Genomic DNA, 13,695 nt, shown 5'->3' with positions numbered 1-13,695 from the left:
AACTTACAATTAGTGCGAAGAACAGATATTTCTGCTACTTCATCATAATATTGCAAAGTAACCATTTTTAATTGGCCTCAAATCCGGGTCTTTAATCAGAAAATGAAATTCAAAATAATTTGTATAATATCGAATATGTACTTAAATGGATAACACCAAAGCATTCATGTGTCTAAACTTTTCAGGACCATATTTAAAAATTATAAACATTTGCATCCCATACATTTATACTGCGATTTTGTACTGGTTTCAAATTTGAGGAAATCGAAAAATAAAGTGTTCTGCTAAGTTCACGTGATAATTTTCGGGTCCGGTAAAGAGATCATATGAAAACTCTTTAATTTCAAAGGGTCCGCGGTAGCTCAGTAGTAGAGCATTCACTTCTAGTGCATGGAATCCGTTCGATCCCAGTTCGCGGCAAGTGAACTATGTGGTGGAAAAACAGCGAGTGCATGGGTTTCCTCGGGGCTTCTGTAGTTTCCTTCCCCTTTTTCATTCCACCATTTCATTCATTTCTCATCATCACCGTCTCCTTTAGCCTAGCCAGCATAATCGTAGGACGTAAAAATGAAAGATTTAATTTCATTTCAAGGTTATTATTATTATTATTATTATTATTATTATTATTATTATTATTATTATTATTATTATTATTATTATGTTTAAGAACTTGTGTTCTGTATTTACAGTAGAGAAATAGGAAAATGTATTCGTAACCAACTGAATAAGTTACTGAAACTCCTGATGAATCTGATAAATCTTTATGGCCTTTAAACGAAAAAACAAGAACATGTAATCATAATTATTTACACTTCGTTAATACTATAATAACATCCATGACACTTTTTGGAGGTACACAGTTTTCTGACCTTGACGTCATAATACAGACCTTGTAGTGTCACTATTTAGACGCAAGAATGCGTCAGAGGCGTAACCTCGCGTCGCCATCCAGCGTGTGATTATGGTAACGATGCTGCATAATGACACATGGCACTTCCGATGTGAGTTTCCTATTGTGGAAGATGACCGTGTGGGCTTCCGCTGAATGGTGACTACTTAAGCGCTTTGAGTAATGAGCGTGAATCGAGAATGGGAACATTTAATTTTTCAATAAATTTTGAATTGGTCATTTAATTCTGACGCGAGAGGTTGCAAGATAGAATTTGGTAAACAGAGCTGCCTTATGCATAGTCGTTTTTACGTATGATTAGCGTCATACAAAAGACCTGACGACTGCAGGAAAAATATATTAGTCAAACTCTTTAGAATGGCACTAATCATGCGTCAGGACGACATAAGGCCAACGATGTTTATGTTGTGTGGGAAACTTTATTTTTCAACCATGGATATTCACAAAGATAAACTGTCATTGAGTACCTTAGCGGATCGAAAAATAAAATAGTTGAAACACTTAAAAGTTGAGCTCCTTCATCGCTAAGCGGTTAGCGTACGCGCCTTTGGCATCGGAGACCATGGTTCGCTTCTCGGTGGGAGCACATGTTCGGATCCCGCGTTAAGCTGTAGGCCCACGTCTCAAGTAGCCTCGCTACTGAAAGGGACGCCTAGTGAACTAAAATCAAAACAAAAACACTCAAAGATGGTTTATTTTGAAGTTTATTATCTCTTTCAGCACCGAGACAATCTGAGACGTGGACCTACAGCTGAACATGGAATCCGAGCATTAGCTCTCATCAGAAATTGATCGTGGGTCTCCCGTGCTGAACGCACGTACGCTAACCATATAGCCGCGAGGAGCTCAAAATATCTAACATACTTAGCAAGTAAAATGTACATAAAAAAAGTTCACAATTTAGATACACTCATGAGCGAACAATACCTAAAATTAAAATGAAAATGAAGTGAAATTTCCACTTTTACGAGTATGCTCTTTTAGGATAGAAGAGACGGATTGATAATGAAAACGACATGTAAATAACAATGAAAGAATTGGTGGAATAAAGATGGAGAAACGCGAAAACCTCGACAAAATTCATGGGCACAACCTTGTCCATCACAAACTCATTTCATCTCAGGTCGAACCAGGGACTCCTAGCACGAGAAATGAGCGTTCTATCATTGAGCCACCACGTTTTAATCAAGATTGAAACTATTCCCAAAGGAACGGGTGAGTTAGCGGTGGTTGGAGATTAAAATCTTTGACTAAGTTTATTCTCTCTCCAATTTTTTTTCAACTTAGCACATGATATAACACGCTTCCTTCCAGGAATTTTGTGCAGGGATGGGGTCAAAATCAAAATGCGAGTGGGCTACACTTTTGACACTACTTGCACTGCAAAAGAGAGATGTGTAATTCCAATTTAAATTATCTTAGCTCCGGGAGGGCAAATGAGCTTTTCATTTTCTTTACTGTCTTTTACACTTATGCTTTTTAAAGTTGTTTAGTTTTTTTTTTTAACTTGATAATCCTTTCATCAGAAATACCGTGACAAGGACAAATAACGTCCCTGATGACGTCTGCAGTCAATGAAAAGCAGAAGTAATTGCGGAGACGAATACTTCTTGGTCTATTTCCCAAAATTACTAGTCCTATAATATAATGTTACAATATTTACAAATCAAATACTTTACAATTGAAGACTACAGGGAAAAAAGGAGATAAGTCAAGAAATGGTCGAAAATGAGTTAACACTAAAGGTGTAGTTAGCCTTGACTAAATCCCAGAGTAAGAAGAATAGTCACTAAGAAATTTAATGCTAAAGATATCACCTACTAGTGAAGAAGTAGGAAAGTCAGTGGAAAACAAGTCTTAAATTGTATGTATCAGAAAATCATGATAAAATAGAGATACTACCATTAGTATAGTAGGTTTTTACTAATTCATCAGACATCAGACCAGGTTCTGCTGGGTTACTGAAATCGCTATCTTACAAGAAGACGCAGTAAGGTTATATACTCTCGTTAATATTTCCTAGCCTTAAAGAAGTGAATAGGATTTGGCTATGTTCATATGAAATGCCAAACAATCTAAGACAACTTTTGGAAATTGTTGACTTCCTCTTAGAAAGGAGAAGTCAAGAATTTGACTTAGGTTAAAATACAAAATCAATTTATACAAATCCATGGGAGATTAGTGTACAACCTTCAAGTTCGCAGAGGGTGTGATATAATATTTAATGCATGTTTAGTATTGGAGTATTGTTTAATGAGTTACGTACCTTTAAACGCTGTTAAATTCCCTTTCGTTGTGTTCGAATAATTATTTTATCAATTTATATAGTTGTTATACTATGAATCATACCCACATAGCACAAGTACGTCCACGGGGTGTCCGAGACTGAGCCTGCAACGGACGACGGGACATCCTGGGATTATCCGAATGTGCTCCCGGGACATCCACAGGATTTCCGCGGGAGATCCAGATGTCCGCTAATATCCCGGGATACGGGATATTCAACGGGATCACGAAGGGATGTCTATTGGTTTTCCCTCGGACCTTCTGTCCCATCTGGGACGTCTGGACATCCTACATGGGAATCCTTCGGGACGTCTCATGCAGGACGTCCATGGGATGTCTTCTCATTGTCCCAATAATCCCGGGAACCGAATGGGATGATTGGGATCAAAATGGGACATCCCAGGGACGTAGTGTGCTATGCGGGATATAATATTAAAATTGTTTGTGTGAACTATGTTGCACACGAGACTTGAGATAGCTTTCTTGTCGTCTCGAATATAAAAAGGTACGTTTCATCTCATGGACAACACTATAATCACCACCACTCAGTGATCTCCGAGAGCACGTGGTAGATCAGTGGTAGAGCGCTCACCTCTGGTGTGTGGGGTTCTATGTTCGATTCCCGAGTAAGTAAGTTTGTGGTGGACAACATATTGTCCGTGGGTTTGCTGGGATAATCCCATTTCCTCCCACATTCCCATTCACCAATTCTTCCATCATCATTCACTTGTTTAATCAACCGTCACCTTTAGCCTAAAGGGCATAATCGTAGAACGTTAAATTGAAAGATTTCATTTTGAACAGTGATCTCCGATCAGTGATGATTTCAAAAGATTTGTTTCCGGGGAAGGATTTCAGTATAATGGGGATCCAAAGTAGTTTTCCGAAAATACTGTGAATCCACATTTAATATCCACATGATATGGTCCCGAGCGGGAAATTCTCCTTCCCTTGTCTTACCAATATCGGGGCCAGATTGCAAATAGCCTTGGTGCTGACATTCCCATTAAACTTTAGCCAAAAAATGAATCAATTACTGAGTTACCAGTATTTTCGCAACACTGTTTTCACCTCTCACTACAACTGTTACAGGGCATAACTGAGGTATGTTTAGCTAATAATATCACTTGAATTTTTGTATCCCAATAATGTTATCACTACTCTCTTTCTTCCTTGACCAAACAAGCAAAAATATAACAAAAACTTACTTCCATGAAGCCTTCTCATCTGCTTGTATTCGAGTAACAACTCCACAGAACTGAGTTCAGCTGCTTCTGTTGAGCTCATCGTGATTTTCTGTAATGAACTAATTAATTCACAACGTTCTTCTCCGTATGTTCTATAAATGATTTATTTATAAAGGTCATTCATAAATATGCTTAAGTAATAAAATATATCAGAGTCTATATAACCTTCATAGTCTCGATAGAAGAATTCTAAATATTTGCAAGAATTATAAATTAAATTGCATTTACAATCAAATTAGTTGGAGAAATGTATACCAGCAAAATCAAACTCGAGTTTACATTCAACATTCAAGGATTTATTTTTTCAACCAATGATCTTAAATTAAAACCAGCAATATTTTATCGTATTTTTATTTACCTGACAGCTGCAATTTATAACTTTAAAAAAAAGTTTTATAAATATTCTGTAATGAAGTACAAGCTATACACTATCTTTAGTTAAAGTAAATCATTTGATAGTAGCATCAAACAATGTGAATTCAAAGAGGAAAAGCTTTTTCTCTCTCATTCTATTGGGTTTGTTGGAGTGGTAAGTCCGGTAGGGAAACTCACCTCAGCAGTGTAGACATGGAGGGATGAACTAAGGTCACTCGTCTAACACCACGAACTTAGTATACTGTATGTCCAACAAACAGGCAAGGATACCCAGGCAGTCAGGAAGCAGTTCGTTGTTGAACAGGGTTGTATGAAAGTTTACATAGGTACTCAGACAGTCAGGGGGCAGTGCATTGTTGAGCAAGGTTGTATGAAAGTTTACATAGAATACCGTGGCCACTAGCCTGCGCAGGACATTGGGAATGAGGGTGCCAGATATAAAGTACCACCATATGGAATGTCGTCCTCCCTCCTTACCCCTAAGAAAAGATACCGTCATTGCATCCGACGCACGGCACACATACAGAGGGGAAATAATTTATACGTAATCTCTTCTCAGTTTGTAATAATTCTACATAAAAAAGTTTATCTAATGGGGGTGCCAAGGCACCCACATTGCGCACGCCTATGACCGTGGCCATAGGTTTTCTTAGGGTACTCCTGGTTTCCCTCACACTTCATTCCACCAATTCTTCCATCATTATTCACTTGCCTTAATAATCCGTCTCCCTTAGCCTAAAGGACATAACGTGGGACGTTAACTGAAAGATTTAATTTTTTCTGTATCATTGAGCCGAGCAAAATGCTATTGATTTTCTTTGTAAACATTCATAGTTATACAGAGGTTGTTCAGCCTACGTTTGGCCGATTTTGTTCCTTCCCCCTCCCGGGAAGAATGGACTCACCCGATCTGGCTCGCGGCGTCCTGCAGTGTTGTGCAGTGGCTTCCTGGGAACGGAGTTGTTTTTCCGCGCCGACGACAATAACGCACAAAACAGGACCATTGTCGTGAGTGTTGTGTTAAATTTGTTTCCAAGTGTGTGGGTTTCCGCTCTGTGACCAAAATGCCGCCCAAACTAAGCCGGTTTGGGGAAGTCTATATTGCGGCTCTTTATGACGCCCACTTTAGTGTTTCTGTCATTAGAAAACAGTGTAAGAAAAATGGTTGCAACTTCAGTTTAAGTGGAATATTAAAAAGTACAAGGGCAACGAAGTTCCACCATTTGGATCACCAACGAAGTTGCCTAGGAAGCGGGAATGCACCAAGGCCACCGCCACCATGCAGAGGAAACTTCGCAAAATGGCAATGCAAGAAAATCCGCCAACACAAAAGTGTATGGCTAATCGTCTTGATGTGTCTTTGGGGACTGTGAGCCGGACGTTACATCATCAACTCAAGCTGGAAAAAGTCATGAAAGCTCGCGGCCATCTTCTCACGGATGCCCACCAAAAGGCACGAAAGTGTAACCCGGAAGCTGTACGAACGACATCTGGCAAAACAAAGGTGGATGTACGTCGTAACGCTCGACGAAGCATGGATTTACCTTTCCGACTGCGTCAAACCGAGAGCCATCATGTACCGAGAGAAAGACGACCCAAAAACTTCAGAAAGTGGGGTCCGTGTCTGTCCCATCCCAAAAGGGTTCATGGTCGTTTACTGGCTACTGTACCGAGGTAAACTGAAGATTCGTAGGGGGCGAAAGAACTGCAAAATAAATTCGCAGAGTTTTTCAGGAGCAGATCATGCGGGCCGATCTACGAACATGAGATTCCAACAATGTACGGAATTCCCAATCTGGTGCGCATTCACATGAACAAGGCCCTCATCACATACCTCACGATCGTCCCCTCGCATTCTACAGGGAGATGGAGGAGGCCAAGTGGTATACAGGTGATACCTTTCAATGAGGTACATGTTAATTCTTCAGATGCAAGTCCTATGGACTATTGTGGATTTGGATTGCTGAAGCGGGCTTTGGGAAAACGGCGTGTGACAACTGTGGAACGACTTTGGAAAGCTGTGCAAAGGGAATGGGACAAGATTCCCCTCCCAGTTCTTCAGGGAAACCTATTACAGTGGAAATTACGCTGTCGGGCTATTGTTAGTAACCAAGGGAAACACATCGAGCACTTACGGACCTTGCGCCATGGATTCTTCTAAATTTTTAGTTAAGTCTAAATTGGCCAAATATAGACTGAACAACCTCTGTAATCTGTTATCTCTCATAGAAGAATACGAATACAAGTTAGAAAATCTGCTTGAAAACTCGGAAACAGCTACATTATAACGTGAGCATTAACAAATTTGTCGGAAAATTAGGCTATGTATCATAAAAATTTAGGTGCACACAATTTCTCCTCTGTTTTATTGCAAATTCTTCAAAGTTTAACCAAGAGACCAACATGATTGTAGATTATATTGATATTTAACAAGCATTTATTTTCTCCTGTCAATAAACAATAATCAAATAATGATATAAAATACTGTATTTAGTCAGTTATTCGAAAGGAGTTCATTATGATTAAAAACATAAGCAACAGTATTTGTGTATTTCACTAGTAGACAACGACATAAAAATGAGCGAAAGACTATAATACAAAGTAAAGATATCTGGGATGAATTATTTAACAGAGCATGTTGTGTGAACTTGGATAAGCTACCTATCTGGCTATTTATTTTAAGAAATTTTCTTTGTTTGGAACATTCGAAATTCAGTTCTTTATTATTATTATTATTATTATTATTATTATTATTATTATTATTATTATTATTATTATTATTATTATTATTATTATTATTATTATTATTATTATTATTATTATGTGTGGTGAAATCTCGTATCTTAGGTTAATCATGCAATACAGCGATTTCTTAAATCTTTACAACTTGTTGTCATGCCCCAATAACACCATTTTTTATGTTCAACTCTTATAAACTACAAAATTCATAATAGGTACTTTTAAAAAAGTGCAACCACGGTTCTTGAGTTTCTCTTGAAAGATTTGTCTGCCAACTTGTCACCAGGTCAACTCCAGTGACTTCTTTTATTTTATTGTTTCATTGGGTGGAGCGGAGAAGACAAAAGTCAGCTCAGAGGGACAGGCTACAGTGACTCAAGACATGATGAGATATTCATCAACCTCGAAGGGAAGCGTGTGATGCTCTACTGATTTCTGATCTTCGTTAATTTCGTTTAGTGTTGCTGCAAAGTTACATACAAATTTGTAAGAGCAATCTTAGTTTTGCTATAATCAAGGTTTTGTTTTTGAAACACTTTTCATGTGGAAACTAGCAAGAAAAGTGGTAATTCTCGGGCACCATAAGATTCTTTACAACAATCCATCAGAAACAGGAAAACAAAATTACTTATTCATACAATCAGTGGCGTATGCAACGGGAATTTCGAGTTTTATCCTCCCTTCATCCAGGGGCGGATCCAGGACGGACTTCTGGGGGGGGGCGGTTGGTAGTAATACTGCTGCTTAGAGCTACTTTTAAGAGCTACAAACTTTTTATGGATGGGTTTATTTATATATAAAATAAGAAAGTTTTCTCCTCTGGGCCGATCGCCTCCCCTGGATCCGCCCCTGCCTTCATCAAGATGTTATTGGAAAATAAACATTTACTATATTTTGATATGAATGCACAAATCACCTTAATCCTGAAACAATATGAACTTGTTAATCCTGAAACAATATAACTTACTTTACCACCTCTTCGTGAAATTTTGTGTGCATAACTGTACGCAATAAATTAAAAAGAAACATTTTTATGTATATTAAATTTGACACATTAGGAATTAAGATTAGGAATTAGATTTCTGGGCTTTTGGCATCTATATGCTCATGTTAGCCCGTCTCGTATGAAGGACGACGTTCCTCGGCGATCACACTGCTCGGTAAATTGGAGAGGGAGAAAGAAAGGGGAAGGAAGGAAGAGCCCTGGGACTATTATCTTAGGTACCATCCCGACATTTGCCTGACGTGAATGAGAGAAACGGGAAAAACCTCACACAGGATGGCTGACCTGAATAAACTGTTACATCTTTTCGACTGAGTGTGCCCTAAATTGGACACACTGTGAAAGAGATGATGAAATGGATATAAGCAATATTTTTTCTTAGTTATTAGCCTAACAAGTTACATTGCCTGTGAGATTAGGTCATGTATTAGATACGTATTAGGAGTTTTTTTTTTTTTTTTAATAAATCTGTTTGGATATTGTGTTTGTTCTTAATAATTCTGCATACGGTTATGCCATCTGTTCCGAAGAGAATTTTTCAAAACTGTGGATTTATACTTTATTTGGTTTAACAAGTAAAGACTCAAAATGAAATAGTTGAGTAATGGGATATAGTCCATTTCATTGGTAGGACGTGTAAAATCTTCCAATTTAACGTCCCACGTTTATGCCCTTGGGGCTAAGGGAGACGGATGATAAAAGCAAGTGAATGATGATAGAGGAATTGGTAAAATAAGAATGTGGGAGAAAACAGGAGTACCCGAGGAAACTTACTTGGCGGGGGGATCGAACCAGGGACCTTGCGTGCCAGAGGTAAGAGCTCTACCACCGAGCACGCCGATAGAGCATGTGAGGAAATCAATATTAGCAAAGTTCTATTTAGCTACTGAGCACTGTATGAAGTGGGGAGAGAGGTTGAAACATGGTAGAGTACAAAAAGGCTATTACTTGAATGCTCAAAAGAAATGTGGGAATCTGAAACGTTTTACTGATATAGTAATCTTACTACTGCAGTGTTACCAAATATAGAAGAGAGATGAAACAAGGTTAGTTACGAATACCTAGCGCCATCTTGAAATCCGCCATTCTAAATATAGTTTGAGGTAGTGAAAAGAAAAGTAGGTGTGTGATATATCGATCTGGGCTAGAATGTTCCAGAAAAGCCAATAAATGAAATATGTGGAACAATGGAGTTACTCGTATTAACGCTAGAATGTATTAAATGTAGTAACTGATAGGGATGCGCACGAGACAATATTTGAGACTGTCTCGTCTCGAAAATGTGCTGCAAAAGTAATGTCTCGACTCGAAAAATGTATATTTCTCTATTGAAAGAGCCGTGTCTCGACTCGAATTTTGTCAGGAAAATCCTGTCTCGACTCGACTCATGCGCATCCCTAGTAAATGACCCGGAGCTACAAACACAATAATACATAATATGGGATCTGTAAAGGGGAAAGGGCCGTAGAGTGGTTAATGAATTAATTATTATGTAAATTAAATCAAAATTTGGATAAATTTGAATATGTTAATCTTGAAATGCTAATGTTGTGAAAAATATGCAAATAACTAGCAAAGTCGGTAGAGCTTTTTATTTAAAAGGTCGGTAGAGCAAATTATGTAATTTAGAAAGATAAAGTGATCTTACTGAACAAAATGAATGTAATTTAGAATAGCATTTCAACTCGAAAGAGAGACTCTACTTTTCAGGTCTACGTGTTTCCCCAGGTGGTTAGAGACCATACTAATTCTCACTCACACAACAACACTTGGTTGTTGGGACACCGTATTTTACCGGACATTGACAACTCCAGGACAGCTGAAAGGAAAGACATAATAATATCACACTGATCACATACCTTGTAAGACTTCCTGTGGAGAATGATGTGCACACAAAATTCGTTTGATAAACGTTTAATTAAGTGTAATAACACACACGCAAAAGCACTATACACAGTGGCTTTACAACGAAGAAAGAAAAAAGAAAAAATATTATTAAATTTTGAAATTTTCAGATTTGTTTCGCCAAAATGTTTATTTTCACTTTAAGGCCCGATTTGTTTATATTAAATGTTCGTGCACGATTCGACGCATCTTCGGTGATCCTCCTTTTCTCCTGGATGTCTCCTGGTCTTTCTCTTGATCATTGGCGTTGGCTCTACTATCTTCCCTTTAGCAGAACGTAGGTCCCACGGAGGTCATGTTTGTCTTCCACATTAAAACATGACGATACTCTGCTACTCTCCTGGTTCGACTTCGGTCGAATTTTCAGAGAACAATTTGCAATTCTCTGGAACTTGTGCCTGCAGTGGAACGAGATCTAGGCACAAGTTGTTTCGCCTAACCTAACACGATCCAGCTAGTTAGGTGGCTATTGAACGACTATCTAACTTCATCACCCTAATAGTAAAGGGAAGATGACACTATAGGGTTCAGCTTAACAAATTATTATATCCTGCTCATATTTCATGATGTTCGCACACCACTGTCCTGTACTTAACGCACACAGTTGCGAAGTTCGCTGCGCAGGATTAATAACGAAATATGATATATGTACACATTTTACGCTGAATATATTAACTAGGATAAATATTGTATATATATGGTTATAGTTTATATATTTACAAAATATTCGCGCACATCGCTAATATAACTGTTTACTAGTATATACTCAATGTTCGTAGCTAGTACTGTCCACTACTATAACAAAGTCACAAATTCCTCTGTATGTGAAGAGCGTGAAGAGTGATCTTTCTGCTATCACGTCAAGAAACCGAATATTCTCTATACGAGAGCACGAAGAGTGATACCTCTCTTCCGATGACAAGACACGAACCGCCCTCCTTCCCCTGTCTCCTTGTTTTTATCAAACCCAACTTCTACTCAAAAAGCTGAGCTCGCTTCCCAGCTTTTGCGAATCTTACGACCGGGTTGAAGCGGGGATGAAAAGGGTTGCCTACAGAGGTCATTGTACCCTATGACCTTAATTTGCACTTTCACTGTTTCTCATCTTAATCATTTAAAATTGTTGATAGATAATCACGAACTGATATATCCACAGTATAGCTAAAATGTCCAGCTTTCAAATGACACGTAGCACTACACTAATTACGTGCTTATTAAGCATGTATTCTACGTTTTCTCACAAAATTTGTCTATTTTTCGGCTGAGAGAACCCGTTGCTCTCATGCAGTCCCAAATGTGTTGCCGCCTAGCGGGATTTCTCTGCGACCACTCATCTGTGTGAGGGGTTGCTATAGTGGAGTTGTCATATTTTCATTGTTTTTGGTAAATTAAAATGTTTGTCAACATACCACACACTGGAATAAACACCTATATGCACTAAGACAGCTTACTTGAAAGTATGACATGCTGTCATATCTTAAAAACATAGAAATTTCACATTTTCTCAATCGTCAGTGCAGTTTTTCTCCTCAGAACGTCGCCTGCTATGATAGTGATGTTTACGCTCTTACATCTATCATGCATTCCCTTCATGGAGTACTACCGGACTTGTCGTCCTGTACTGAAATAAGCCTTTTTTATACGATACAAGAATAACACCATACAGCGACTAACCTAACTTATATTCTACAATAACGAAATACTAAGAAAATCTTTACAATATTGAAAGAATTACTTGTGGGAGCAAAATTATCTACAGGGGTGAAGGATTCTACATGGAATGCTCAGTTCCTCGCTTTTCCTCCGGTGAGGGGAGGGGAGCTGCGAAATCCTAGATTTGACTCGAGCTAGCCGAATTTCCGTTGGAAGCGACGCTATCTGCTCAAAAAGTGTCACTTCTGGTCAGCTTCCAAAATTATAACACCTCTTTGTAAACGAAATCTTGCATGTACTTACGAACTCCAGCAAGCAAACTTAAACAATGGCTGCACTCTACTTAGTGTCTCCAGATCACTTACATCCCTTTATGTTGACCATGTTTCCCAACGGTAGTGGAATTTTTCGAAAAGATAATGCACCATATCACAAGGCAAGGAGTGTGATGGAGTGGTTCGAGGAACACAGAGGCAAGTTCCAAGTAAGGTGCTGGCCCCCCAACTCGCCGGATCTGAACGCAATCGAACACATCTAGAATGTGATTGAACGTGGCGCCAGAGCGCATCGCCCCTCCCGAGAATTTACGGTAATTAGGTGACCTATATGTGCACATGTGGCGCTAACTCTCTCCAGCGGCCTTCCAAGGATCATTGCGTCTATCCCAAGACGTAGCCGTTGTTATCCGTGCAAGAGGTGGACATACTGACAATTAGGTAGATAGTCATAATGTTCTGGCTGATGTGTGCGTATAGTTTAACTCGTATGTTTTGACCCCACTCGAATTTAGAGACATCTAATCTCGAATGCGAGTCGAGTAGAGACAGAAACTGCCGAGTCGAGGCAGAAACATATTTTCGAGTCGAGACATCTCAAGACGAGTCGAGACAGGCTTAAATCTCGACTCGACTCGACCCGACTCGTGCTCATCCCTAAGTGCTACATTTCTTTGGTGAATGCGATGCAATGGTTGACATGAAAACTGACGAAACAATGCGATATGAACGTTTTATTTCAGTGAAAATGGCTGAAAACGGGATATGATGTAGATATTGTAATCTTGAGAAAAAGTCTCAATGGACAAGACCACCATTCACAATATTTGACCACTATATGGCCACTTTTTTGAAAACAGCCGGAGATACCGATATTCTGGATTTCAGTGAAAGTAAATGAAACTGTGATATGTTATAGACAGGGCCGTACTGCAACCCAGGGGCCCACCGGGAAGGTACTTTCTGAGGGGCCTACTCTCAGTACGTATTTGCCACCTCCTCCGACAATAAAAACGAGTCTGGGAGTGTCACTCGGATCAATTATGCTGAAAAGTCTTAAAATGCAGATTTAAAACTTTCTTAGACAGTACTTTCTCCCCTGACACTGACTGATCTGACGTAATGCCCAATCCCCCATTGTTCTTTTGCAACTGTACAATCATCTCCACAAGCTCCATTACTTCACATCTCCCCCTAAAATAATAATGGTGCACCTGTAATCCCTTAGCTAATATAACAGTAGACTTTCTAAATACAGTTTTATTATATTATCAACTGTCATCCCATGTTTGCACTCGTATT

This window comes from Thermobia domestica, chromosome 2 (genome assembly GCF_964235325.1).
Source record: "Thermobia domestica chromosome 2, izTheDome1.hap1.1, whole genome shotgun sequence".
Lineage (NCBI taxonomy): Eukaryota > Metazoa > Arthropoda > Insecta > Zygentoma > Lepismatidae > Thermobia > Thermobia domestica.
Note: the sequence above shows the minus strand (reverse complement) of the source record.